Source organism: Carcharodon carcharias, chromosome 6, assembly GCF_017639515.1.
Source record: "Carcharodon carcharias isolate sCarCar2 chromosome 6, sCarCar2.pri, whole genome shotgun sequence".
Lineage (NCBI taxonomy): Eukaryota > Metazoa > Chordata > Chondrichthyes > Lamniformes > Lamnidae > Carcharodon > Carcharodon carcharias.
This window is the reverse complement of record NC_054472.1, coordinates 181,808,022-181,822,399: the sequence shown is the minus strand read 5'-3', so window position 1 is coordinate 181,822,399 and position 14,378 is coordinate 181,808,022. Positions and strand designations below refer to the sequence as shown.

The 14,378-nt window shown below is 41.7% G+C and overlaps 1 protein-coding gene across 7 annotated transcripts in view; it reads left to right on the top strand.

Annotated features, from left to right (window-relative positions):
* LOC121278899 (vacuolar protein sorting-associated protein 13B-like) overlaps positions 1 to 14,378 on the top strand; it is a 1,102,197-nt gene that overhangs the window by 676,470 nt on the left and 411,349 nt on the right. The gene's annotated exons all lie outside the window — the stretch shown is intronic.

Genomic DNA, 14,378 nt, shown 5'->3' with positions numbered 1-14,378 from the left:
TCTTTTATTGATTCCAGATACTAAAAACATTGATTTAACTTTTATTGTTGTCTTTACCATCGCTTGCTATTGATTTTAAAAGGGTTTGATAGAGTGGATGTTGAAATAATAACATAAGAAATAGAAACAGGAGTAGACCATTCGGCCCCTCGAGCCTGCTCCACCATTCTATAAGATCATGGTTGATGACCTTGTGTTTCGATTTCCACATTGCCATCTAACCCTTTGATTCCCTTGCCTAACAAGAATTTATCGACCTCTGCCTTAAAAATATTCAATAACCCACCTTCTGAGACAGAGAGTTCCAAAGTCGCACAACCCTCTGAGAGAAAAAAAATTCTCCTCGCTCTGTCCTAAAAGGGCAACCCCTAATTTTAAAACAGTGCCCCCTAGTTCTGGACTCACCCACAAGAGGAAATATCCTTTTGAAGTCCACCTTGTCAAGGCTGTTCAGGATCTTGTTAATTTCAATCAAATCACCCCTCACTCTTCTAAACTCCAGTGGAAACAAGCCCAGTCTGTCCAACCTTTCCTCATTAGACAGCCCACTCATTGCAGGTATCAGTCTAGTAAATCTTCTTTGAACTGCCTCCAATGCATCATGTAAATGATGATTCCACTTGAAAGGAAATGAAAAACTAGCAGTCACCAATATAAGGTATCACTATTAAATACAAAATGAAATTCAAGAGAATCTACCTGGAGAATGGTTAGAATTTGGGATTTGCTATTACAGTTGAGGCAAATAACATTGATGCATTTAAGGGGAAGCTAGATAAATAAAGGAGAAAGGAGTAGGACAGCATGCTTGATATGGCTAGATGCAGCAGAAAGGTAAGAGGTTTGGGTGAGGCATAAGCATCAGTATGGACCAATTCGAGCACATAGCAGAAGATTCTATGTCATCAACAGTTTGTTTGTCTTAACCTTATTTTTAACTTTAATAAACAAAATATGTGAACCAACTTCATATTACCAGGCCAGTTATGTGTGAAAACTGTTGCTGCACAGGACACGAAATGTAGCTACAAATATTGAACCTTATAGCAGTAATACCCGCAAAAGTAAAAAGTAGTCTAAGGATGGTATATTTTAGTGTGAATCACCAAAAAAATACTTATTTTTGTTAAGGCGATTAATCTTTGATACAAGGAAGACATTTGTAGAACAAAGGTTGGTTTTATTGACCATCTTCAGTTCTGGAGTTCAACAATATGCCGTTTGAGACGTGAATTTTGATACTGTACACTTTGCTGGCAAAATATTTGCCAGTTTAATGGCGTTTTCTGTTATTAAGGTGTAAATCGTCCAGCAATTTGTGGTGAGGAAGACGTACGCCGGCAGTTGTGAATTGCCACAGATTACTGGATGATTTGCACTGCTCCACCAGTAGCTCAGCAAAAACAGTAGTTCACCAATATCTTCTCCGTGAGGTCAAAGAAATTGTCGCATTTGTGTATTAATTGCTTATTAAACTCACCACAGAAAGTTAGGGCTTGCACTAAACAACATAAGGACTCATGTAATGACAGGAGTCATGTCTTAATGCCACACAATCTCTGCAGCCCCAAGGAAACCAGTGAATCTTGCAGGTGCTAGGTGCTAAGTCATTCCTAAAGATTTAGCACATTTTAATTTTAGATTCCTTACATTTTTCCTACTTTTCTGTTTCTTTTCCTGTCAGGAAGATATAATAATGTTATTGGAATTTATTGTAAAATAGTGGTATTTGTGTCTTTGGGCAGAATCTTCAGCTCGGCAGGTGGGGCATTTAGATTTTCAGTTCAGCGGGCAGCTGCAAGCCCGCCAAACTGTCAAAGGCCTGTTAAAAAGCAATGAAGGCAATCAGCTGAGTTGCCGGTCCAACCTTAAGGTTGGCAGGCAGCGAAGAGCCCCGGCAGCCTTCGTGTTTTTCGTGGAACCTCATCTGCAGGCGGGATGAGGTTTCATAAATGATTTAAAATTTTCGGAAAATTTTTTATTAAAATTAGTGCACATGCCCCAGCTCCTGTGACAGTTCCACATGAGGGGACGTTATAAAAAAAATTTCAACACTTCATTAAAATGTTTAAATTTAATACTAATCTCCCTGAGGCACCTCAGGGAGATTTCTATGCCCTTTCGCGTGCTCCCAGCTCAGGTAACCACCACCCCCACCCACCCCTCCCGCCTGTACAGGGAGCGCTCAGCGCTTCCAGGCATGTGTCACCCTGGGCGGACCTTAATTGGCCCGCCCATGTAAAATGGTAGCGCCCAGCTGATTGGGGGCACTGATTGGCTGCATGCCCCACCCCCACCCCAATGGGGAGAAATTTCTCCCCATAAGTGTGTGTGTGTGTGCATGTGTGTCTTAAATTGGATTAAAGGCAGCTGGTCTGAAGTCTTTGATGTATTAGAAGATAAGCTAGGTTTGAAATGTTAAGTAGGTAAACATGGGGGAAGTTTAGAATGTAAGGGGTAAAAGAACATTTCCATTTTTAAATAAACCACACTAGATTGTTTTCAAGGGAGGGGTGAAATGTGTCACCTAGTGAAGTTCAGAAACAGTGGGCGGAATTTTTGGCTGGTCGGGCGGGCTTGTGCCCAAACCGAACGAGTGTAAAATGACACGCTGTGACGTCGGGCGAGTGTCCCAACATCATTGTGCACTTGCGCAATATTACGGTTGGCGGACGCGTGTGTGAGTTGGCAGCACTCTCGCAGACAATTAAGTGGCCTATTAAGGCCCTTAAACAATTCCCTAATTGATGGGAATTTTTCACTGCCTGTCCAACCGTTCGGTTGGCGGGCGGGCTAAAAAGCCAAGTGGCTTTCGCAATTTTGGTGAAACCTCATCCACAGGTGGGGTGAGGTTTTGTCCAGCAATTAAAAAAAATACAAACTTTTTTGCACTCATATTTTACATGTCCCTGCTCATGCGAAGAGTCACATGAGGGAACATGTTTTCGTTATTTTAAAATTCTTTATTTTTATTGATAAAAATCTTCAGCTCCCTGAGGCAGCTCTGTGCCTCATGGAGCTTTTACTGCGCTCGCCCATGAACTTCAGCGCTCACGCTCCTGCCGCTCTCACTCCGGCAGTGCTGCAGCACCTGTTTCACGCTGGCTGGTTGTCAACTGACCAGCCGGTGTGAAATTGCAGTCGGGGTCGGATTGCGGGCGGAGGTCAGTTTCGCGGCTGCTCCCGCTCGCCCTGTCGAACCTGCCCAACAACCGGAAAATCCTGGCCAATGTGTTTATTTTTCCCAAAGATTATTGGTAAACTTGGTACTGTGAGAGATTTTTGTTATTAGAAAGGTAAAGTCCAAAGACATAGTGAAACAATGGGAATTTGCATTCAAAGGGGAAAATATAGTTAAAGGAGCGAAGGCTGTGTGTAAGGGTAGGCATTTTAAGATCTAACGTGTGTGATAAGCCTTCCGCCTCTACACCCCAAGCTGCTGTCCACGACAGACTAAAGTTAAGAAAACTGATTTTGAATTGGATTTTTTTAATTCATTCATTGGGTGTGGGCTTCGCTGGCTGGGCCAGCATTTATTGCCCATTCCTAATCCCTTGAGAAGGTGATGGTGAACTGCTTTCTTGAACCGCTACAGTCCATGTGGTGTAGGTACACCCACAGTGCTGTTAGGAAGGGAGTTCCAGGATTTTGACCCAGCGACAGTGCAGGAGCGGTGATATATTTCCAAATCAGAGTGGTGAGTGTCTTGGAGGGAAACTTCCAGGTAGTAGTGTTCCCATCTATCTGCTGCCCTTGTTCAGGGTATCATGTTTCTTTGCCTGTGTCTTTTAAAATCTGTGTTTTACTGTTGCCTTAATGAAAGTGTAACTGGGAGTTAGATTAATTTGGGGATTTAGAAGTTATCATAGTAGCAATTTGTATATCTATAAGAAACCTATAAGACTTGGTGGCCTTATTCTTACTGAATTCAAGGCACGCACCTTGAAATTTGTACAAATTCCAAAACAAGCCGTGGCAGTCATTTCAAATTTCCCTCTGGGATTTGAGCAGCTCAGCATTTACCACCGGCTGTGCCATAACATTCCCCTGTGCCTTAATTCAATCTTTCTTACTGTGGCTGCTCTACCGTGACTCCAATTCACCATGTCCCCTTTTCCATTGTCTCTATTTCTTTCTGTACCCTTAATCATCAGTGGTTCACTAAGGCCCCAGATGACCTGTTGCCTTCGCCTCCCCGTTATCAATTTACACTTCCAATAATTTGCAACGCAAAAAATATTCAATCTGAAGGGTGAGGAAAATAATTTGAGTAATGGGCCACACTGCAAGGCACCCCACTGCAGTAAAACCCCTGCATCAATTTATTTTAGTTAAGTCATGATGCACATGGTTAATATGACCAATTTCAAGTCTAGCATCAAGTGTTTGAGAACTTGCAGGTAAGTGATATCACTGCCAAAACTGAATTTGCTGTTCATATCTGAGCCATCCATTTATAACTGAGGAGAAGCAGATGTTTTACCTTTTGGCACAAGTTTTGTTCAGAGGAATGTGCTCGAAGATGACTGTAAGCGAGCTATGTTATTGTAGTGATCCATTAGTACAATAGATGAACAGTTTACATTTTTGTACACTAGAAAATGGTGCTTTGTTCACTGTGTTTTCTTCTCAAATGGTTTGCTTCACTCGAAGACTTTCGCTGTCAACCTTGCACGCTGTCCAAATGTTGGCTTCACAGTGCTAACTGATGGCAAACCTCGAGGTGGAGGAATGTCTTAATAAAATAAATAACATTTTTTGTAGATGGGTATCCGAATCAGAAATAGCACATTAATCAGCCCTAGAAAGTCTATTCCAATAATGATCCAAGCTACCTTTGCTCTGACTGCACTATTGCCAGTAAGTGTCTGTTTTCATATTGCATAAAGTAAAAGTTCGGCTGCAGTGAGTCATGGCCTATAACATCATTTCAGGGTCTGATGAGTTTCATGAACCATTCAGATTCTGCTTTTGTGGTTAATGACATCAGTAGGGTCCCTCAATTGTTTTGTTAGTTAGAATAAGTTAGTTGTTTTTCCATAACATTGATCATGGAGATAAAGTAAAAAAAATGTATGTTTCTCTCTTTTACTCACCCTGACCTTCTGCTTGCTTTGCAAGCTTCATTTGTTTATGTTGCAATTAATCTATCTTTGTCTCTTTATGCTTGTACTCATTCTTCCAACTCTCATGTATTTTATTATCTCAGTATCTCTCTGTATCATTTCCTCATCCTTTCTCTTCCTTTCTTGTACAAAGATATGGGCCTGAATTTTACCTGTGGCGGGCACGCCTGATCGGCTGGTCCGGAATCGGTCGGGAAATGGACCACCGACTGCAATCAACCACTATTTCATGCTGGCTGGCCAATTAATGACCAGCCAGCTTGAACTGCGTGCTGAAACGCTCAGTGCTACCGGGGTGGGGAAGGGTGGAGGGTGGGCGATGACATCACCACGGGCACGGGTGAGTGCTGTGAGAAAACTCCCTGAAGGCAGACAGCTGCCTCAGGGTGCTGCAGACCTGAAAATCATCAAATAAAGGTTTTAAAAGCTGAAAAAAAAAATGTCCATGCGTCCCAATCAATCACCTGAAAATACAACTGATAAAAATGCTGTTCACAGATATTGATTTTTATTTTATTTCATAACTGAAATTTCATCCCACCCTTGGATGAGGTTGAATGACAAATGCTGTGTCCACCTAGCCAATTCACCCAGCCGCCAATCGTAAGATTGGACAGGCCACAAAAAATCGGAGACAGTTGCGCCGTTAATGGGCTTACTTGCCCCCTTAATTGTTGGTGGCCGCTTCTCTCTTTTGCGCGTGCTTGCCAAGTAAAATATTGCGCAAGTGCACGATGACTTCGGGACGCTCGCCCGACGACTTCTCACACGATTTTCGGGTTTGGCGCGCGCCTGCCTGACGTAAAATTCAGCTCATGGGGTTGCTCCCTTTGAAGTTAATTTGTGTGGAGACTTGGGGAATTCAGAGTAGCAAGAAAGCAACAAGAGGATAGAAAGAGTGTGTTCTGGGATAGACTCTATCTGACGACTGAGGTCACTTATTGAGGCACCTCAGGAACTGGCGTAAACATAGTCAGGTTCTTGTTTTCTTTGTGACTTTTCTCATTTGATTAGCCTGACAAAACAATGGAACTGCTGCTGATTAATTCACAGCAAAATGCATCCTGTTTGAAAATGGTGCAGCCCACGCCCAACAAAGTGGAGTTAGTTTCAACTGGGTGGATAGGTATTTAAATCAACCAGGTGACGTACCCACTGATTATCTGGTTAACTTCAAATTTTACCTGCTCCCCCTGTGCAGGTAACAACGGTGCACCCCTGTAGCTGACCAGGGCTTTTTAAAATATGTAGAATAGGGCTTAAAGATGTCATTGGGCCTCACTGGCAATTTAAACCCTTGATGTGAGCATGGAACCTGTTGAAGCTTTCCTGCTAGGTAACTGAAAGCATAAAGAGGATTGAAAGCAAAAGAGGCCATTCAGGGTACGTTTTTAACTTTCCTTTTGTGAAGCCCAGGATGCTCTGCTCCTCCTGGGCCTCACAGCAAATGTTTAGACCTCCCAACCCTGTCCCCCGCAAATCTCCCCACCTCTTCCGCATCCCTCCACCCGTCGCCCCTCCTCCCAAAACTCTGAGGGAAACCCCACATTTACATGCCCTTGTCGGAAGGCCAAGGCCTTCCCAAATTTTCGCAAACTGACAGGCGCTTTCATCGCACTCACCAGCCAGAGGATTGGGTCGGGGAAGGGCAGTCAATAGAAGGCAAGTTAAAGTGTCCCAGTGGTTAAGATCGCCTGAGCTTCTATCTGTCACTGGAATTAATCTAACCGAGGTAAGTGATTTCTTGCAGTTAAAATCTCAGGTCACCATTCCCCAATTTGTTTTTAAATGATGCAGACATTTCCATATTCTGTCAGATTTTTCTACATCTATTTCAGGTGCGCTTTCCATTTGACATTAAAATATTTAAATAATTTCAAGCTCACATGTCCTCTCATCAAACTCTTAAGTTTGTGACTATATTTAGGATATCAGACCCCTGTTATATAAATAAATAAAGAACTGCATTTCTACAGGCCTCAAAGTGCTTCACAGCAAATTAAGTACTTCTGAAGCGTAATCACTTTTCATAATATAGGGAATGTGGCCATCAACTTGGCACACAGGAGGGCCCTGCAACAGCAGTGAAACACTGGTCAGATAATTTGGTAGTTTCTCTTTATTACATTGATAAACAAATCAATTATTTTCCACCAGTAATTTACTTTTTGAAGTGACTCTTATGTGGAGAAATGTATCAGCTAATGCTTGACACAGCAATGAAATCAGTATTCTGCTGAGTGTGTTTGAAGAGGTGACTGTTTGCTCGGGCACAAAGGAAACCCTATATATAGTGTCCTGAGATTTTTAATATCCACCCGAGTCACCAAAATGGGCAGGTATGATTTTGGTTTCATGTCTCAGCAGTCTCTTACTATTGTACTGGGAAATCAGCCTTGATTATAAATTCAGCTCTGGGCTCAGGCTTTCTGATCCAGATGCAAGAGTTGTACCAGCTCTGTCAAGTTGACATTTTGTCATCAGTTATGATTGGTTGTCATAATATCTTAGCTTCACTGTAATCTCAATTTCCGACTCATGTCCAAATATAACAGAGTCACTTTGTGGCTGTAAGCCCTTTTGTTTGCGATTTGCGTATGAAAATGAAAACTTTTACTATTTTTGCTATGGAGAAATGTTGAAAATGTACCCCTTTCTTCTTTAGAACTTTTTCCTTTCTAATACATGAGTGTGTGCAAGATCAAATCGACTTTCTGTGACAAGTGGAATAATGTGCTCACATTGGACAGAATTCCTTATGTCAATAGGCAGTAGAGCTGCAAATTACCTGTCACTTGTGGTTAGGCAAGACATAAACTGAAGAATTATTCTATGCTTGTCATGTAACCCGTATATAATAGCTAACACTTCATGTATTTTTGTGCTACGAGCAGTAGGTTGCCTGCAAAAATAAGTCAAGGTTCCTGTATTGTATATAAATGTGGTTTTATTTAGAGGACCTTGGTTCTACGTTTACTGTTATAAATGTGAAATGTGGCAAGTGTTTAAATTAGTTTAATTGACGTTGTAATTTTGCTTATCTTAATTTGTCATTTATGGTGTAAATGAAAAATGTATTCTTTGAGTAATATTTGAAATTTTTACTAAAAAGTATAAGATTGCCAATCACCAATAATTTAAAAGCAATCTAAGACAGATCAGGTTTATTTTTTGTTTGTATTTGATAAATATGTAACATTATTTGAAGTGTTCTGCTTCAGACTTTTCATCATATTTTTAGAATTTTTCTGACCTTTGTGATGTATTAACAGCAAACTATAAATCTGCAGTGAAACATCTTTACTATGCCTTACCAAAAGTTTAAAAGCAAGTAAGTTGTTTAGTTTTCTGTCTGAGAATGTTTTAAATAGGCTGCAACCTGATTGCTTGTTTGAGTTAGAGTAGATTGAAGCTATAGATGAGATTAACTTTATGGATTTAAAGGCTCCATTCCATTTTGCGGAGCGGAGATAAGCAGGAGGAGTGCTGTACCAGTGAATTTCAAATATTATTTTTGGAAGTAAGCTTTGTAGGCATTGAACAAAATCCAGAATTAATTTTTATATACTGAGCACAGACAGAAAGCAAAGCAGTTTATATTAAACAAAGACTAAAAGCTATAAAAACATTTTAGATTTTGGACAAAGAGCAAGCTACTTTTAAACTGCACAGTAGTTGTTTTCACTCAGACTTGTGGAAAAGTTATAATAGGGGAAAATTCTCACATATCTCTGAAAATTGTGGGTAGTATTGGAAGATTTTATTTTAAACAGTCATTGGTATATAAAGTAAATGTCAATATAACACGATAATTTTCAAATTGGTTGCCTCTCAAGAAATGAGAGAGGTTGTTGAGGACTGATTTTAAATTTCAGGTTAGATTTAAGTGCTCTCCTTGCACAGTCCTGTTATGTTCCATAAATTCTTGACATTTAACTGTGCCAATATAATTTGCTGAATGATGTCAGTTTTCAGCTGAGCTGTTGGGGAAAGCACCTTACCCTACAGTGCAAAAACAGGAAAAGCTGTCGGCCAGTCAGCATCTGTGCAGAAATGGCGTGGAAATTAAGCGTTTTTTGGCTGCACAAGCGGATCTGCTGCAATTCTGTTAACATTATGCTAAAATAACCTATACCTGAACTGGTGGTAGTCATGAAAGTTGGAAAAAATCTGTCAGGATAGGCGTGTGTATGCTAAAACATTACACAGGTCATATGTTGTACTTAAGGCAGAAAGTACTATGAAACATTCTTCATCTCAGTAATGCAGGGAACAGATTAATTTCTGCTATTACTCAGCATCTAGCAGAATACATATCAGATCAGCATATTATATTCTACAAGCCATAGTGTTATTTAGGAACATAAGAACATAAGAAATAGGAACAGGAGTAAGCCATTCGTCCCCTCAAGCCTGCCCCACCATTCAATAAGATCATGGCTGATCTGCCCCAGGCCTCAAACTCTTTGGGGTAGAGAATTCCAGAACTTCACTACCCTCTGAGAGAAGAAATTCCTTTGCATCTCAGTTTTAAATGAGTGTCCCTTTATTCTGTAACTATGTCCCCTAGTTCGAGATTCCCCCACTAGTGGAAACACCTTCTCAACATCTACCCTGTCAAGCTCCCTCAGAATCTTGTACATTTCAATAAGATCACCCCTCATTCTTCTAAACTCTAATGAATAAAGGTCTAACCTGTTTAGGTGTTCTTGATAAGTCAATCTCTTCATCCCAGGAATCAGCCTAATGAATCTCTTTTGAACTACCTCCAATGCCAGTATATTTTTTCTTAAATACAGGGACCAAAACTGTATACAGCACTCCAAGTGTGGCCTCATCAACACCCTGTAGAGTTGTAACAAGACTTCCCTATTTTTAACCTCCAACCCCCTAGCAATACAGGGTAAAACTCCATTTGCCTTCTTAATTACTTGCTGCACCTGCATGCTAACTTTTTGTGTTTCAGGCACAAGAACACCCAGATCCCTCTGTGCTGCACTTTTTTGAAGTCTCTCTCCAATTATTTAAATAATAGTCTGCCTTTTGATTCTTCCTACCAAAGTGCATGACCTCACCCTTTTCCTACATTAACCTCCATCTGCCAAGCTTTTGCCAACTCATTCAACTTATCTATGTCCCTTTGCAGATTCCTTATGTCCTCATCACAACATGCTCTCCCACCTATTTTTGTATTGTCAGCAAAATTGGCTATATTTTCCTGCCCCCTCCTCCAAGTTATTAATATAGATAGTAAATCATTGAGCCCCAGGACTGATCCTTGTGGCACTCCACTAGTTACATCTTTCCAACCTGAAAAAGACCCATTAATCCTGACTCTCTGTCTTCTATGTGTTAACCAATCCTCAGTTCATGCTAATACATTACCCCCAATACTGTGAGCCCCTATCTTGTGTAATAACCTTTTATGTGGTACCTTATGCAATGCCTTCTGGAAATCCAAATACACTACATCCACCGGTTCCCCTTTATCAACTCTGCTTGAAATTTTTTTTTTTGCATTCATGGATTGTGGGTGTCGCTGGCTGGGCCAGCATTTATTGCCCATCCTAATGGCCCTTGAGAAGGTGGTGGTGAGCTGGCTTCTTGTACCACTGCAGTCCATGTGGTGTTGGTACACCCACAGTGCTGTTAGGGAGGAAGTTCTAGGATTTTGACCCAACAACAATGAAGGAACGGCGATGTAGTTCCAAGTCAGGATGGTGTGTGGCTTCCAGGTGGTGATGTTCCCATTTATCTGCTGCCCTTGTCCTTCCAGAAGGTAGCAGTCAAGGGTTTGGAAGGTGCTGTTGACAGAGCCTGTTGAGTTGCATCTTATAGATGGTACACACTGCTGCAACTGTGCGTTGGTGGTGGAAGGAGTGAATGTTTGTGAATGGGGTGCAAATCAAGTAGGTTGCTTTGGCCTGGATGATGTTGAGCTTCTTCAGCGTTGTTGGCGCTGCATTCATCCAGGCAAGTGGAGAGTATTCCATCACATTCCTGACTAGTGCCTTGTAGATGATGGACAGGCTTTGGGGAACAAGGAGTTCCTCACCGCAGGATTCCTAGCCTCTGACCTGCTCTTGTAGCCACAGTATTTATATGGCTAGTCCAGTTCAGTTTCTGGTCAATGGTAACATCCAGGATGTTGATGGTAGGGGATTCGGTGATGGTAATGCCATTGAATGTCAAGGGGTGATGGTTAGATTCTCTCTTGTTAGAGATGGTCATTGCCTGGCACTGGTGCGAATGTTACTTGCCACTTGTCAGTTCAAGCCTGGATATTGTCCAGATCTTTCTGCATTTGGACATGGACTGCTTCAGTATCTGAGGAATTGCCAATGGTGCTGAACATTGTGCAATCATCAGCAAACATCCCCACTTCTGACCTTATGATGGAGGTAAGGTCATTGATCAAGTCCTAGGTTGGGCCTAGGACCCTCCCCTGAGGAACTCCTGCAGTGATGTCTTGGAACTGAAATGATTGACCTCCGACTACCACAGCCAGAAGCATTGAATGGACAATCCATCTCAGCCTCAACCTGATATCCCCATTGCCACAGATGCCAGTCTCAGCCAATTCGATTCTTTTCACATGATATAAAGAAATAGCAGATGACATTGGATACAGCAAAGGCTACAGGTCCTCCACCTTTTTAGGTAGCCCCTCAGGATCATGGATGGCTTACTTCCACTCAAGGTTATCAGCCATCTCATAATCCATCAATGTGCAATCTGCAGACTCTGCCATCAGTGGGACAGGTGGTGCTTAAAGGACCAGGTAGATGAGCTGTTTGGAGGTTTGTACGCTCTTTCAGATACCTCAACTTCCCATCTGTGTGTTACCGACGAAGTCTATCGATGTGTTCCACGACTCCTGAAATGAATCTTCTCCATTTTGGTCAGGCCAGGGATTTCCATGAGTCAGTAGGAATGTTTGACACCTTCAGGGATACCTTGACGACATCTACAAGGCACAAGTCACAGAATCACAGAATTGTTATGGTGTGGAAGGAGGCCATTCAGCCCATCGTGTCTGCACATGCTCTCTGAGCATCTTAACTTAGTGCCAATCTCCCGCTTTTTTCCCAAAACCCTGCACATTGTTTCTAGTTAGATAATCATCCAATGCCCTCTTGAATACCTCAGTTGAACCTGCCTCCACCACACTTCCAGGCAGTGCATTCCAAACCCTAACTACTCTTTTAAAAAATATTTATTCGTTCATGGGTTGTGGGCATTGCTGTCTAGACCAGCATTTATTGCCCATCAATAATTGCCTTTGTTCAGAGGGCATTTAAGAGTCAACCACATTGCTGTGGGTCTGGAGTCACATGTAGGCCAGACCAGGTAAGGACAGTAGATTATCTTCCTAAGGGGCATTAGTGAACCAGCTGGGTTTTTATGACAATCGATAATGGTTTCATGGTCATCATTAGACTTTTAATTCCAGATTTTTATTGGATTTAAATTTCACCATCTGCCTTGGTGGGATTTGAACCCAGCTATCCAGAGCATTGCCCTTGGTCTCTGGAATACTAGCCCAGTGACAAAACCACTATGCCACCATGTTCCTACTTGCTGTGTGAAAAAGTTTTTTCTCACTTTGCATTTGCTTCTTTTGAAAAACACTTTAAAACTGTTACCTCTGGTTCTCAATCTGTTTATGAGCGGGAACAGTTTCTCCCTATCTACCCTGTCCAGACTCCTCATGATTTTGAAAACTTCTATCAAGTCTCCTCTAAACCTTCTCCTCTCCAAGGAAATCAGTCCCAATCTCTCCAGTCTTTCCTCATAACTGAAGTGTCTCATCCCTGGAACCATTCTCATAAACCTCTTCTGCACTCTCTCCAGTGCATTGACATGCTTCCTATAGTGTGGCACCCAGAACTGTACACAGTACTCCAGCTGAGGTCTAGCCAGTATCTTATATAAGTTCATAATAACCTCCTTGCTCTTGTATCCTATGCCCCTATTAATGAAGCCTAGAATACTGTGTGCTTTAGAAACAGCTCTCTCTACCTGTCCTGCCACCCTTAATGACTTTTGTACATATAACCCAGGTCTCTCTCTCCTGCACATCCTTTAGAATAGTATCCTTTATTTTATACTGTCTCTCCATGTTCTTTGTACCAAAATGTATCATGACACACTGCTCCGCAGTGAACTTCATCTGCCACCCATCTCCCCACTCCACCAATGTGTCAATGTCCTTTTGAAGTTCTACACTGTCCGCCTCACAGTTTACAATTCTCCCAAGTTTTATGTCATCCGCAAAGTTTGAAATTGTTCCCTGCACACCAAGATTTAGATCATTTATCTATATCAGGAAGATCAAGGGTCCCTATACAGGTTTCCTCAAGTCTGTTGTGTGGCACTGTATCGAATGCCTTTTGGAAGTCCATATACACCACATCAAAGGCCTTGCCCTCATGAGCCATTCAAAAAGCTCCAGCAAGTTAGCTAGACACGATTTTCCTTTAACAAATCCATGCTGACTCTTCCGAATCAATCCACGTTTTCCCATGTGACAATTAATTCCATCCTAAATAATTGTTTTTAGAAGTTTTAGAAGTCAGGAGTCTGTTGGAGTACGCTCCACTTGCCTGGATGAGTGCAGCTCCAGCAATACTTAAGAAACTTGACACCATCCAGGACAAAGCAACCCCTTTTATTGGCCCCCATTCCACAAACATTCACTCCCTGCACCACTGATGAACAGTGGCAGCAGTATGTCCAGTTCAATTTCTGGTCAATGGTAAGCCCCCAGATTGTTGATAGTGGGGGATACAGCAATGGTAATGCCATTGAATGTCGAGGGGCGACAGTTGGATTCTGAAAAAAGACAATTTGTCAAAGCTTTTCATCTTGCACTCATCAGAACATTCGCATTAAGGCACTTTACAGCCTTCCAGACTTAACATTGAGTTCAACAACTTCAGATCATGAACTCTGTCCTCCATCCCCACCCCCTTTCCGATCCCCCTTTTTCCAATAATTTATAAATTTTTAAAATATATTTTTCTTTTCCCACCTATTTCCATTATTTTAAAATTTATTTCCATCCATTGTTTTACCTCCACCTTTTAGCCTATTTCGATCCCTTCCCCCCACCCCACTAGGGCACTCTGTCACTTGCTCATCCTGCTTTCTACCCTTAACATCACCATTAGCACATTCCTTAGCTAATATCACCACCATCAACACCCCTTTGTCCTTTTGTCTATGACATCTTTAGCAATCTCTCCTTTG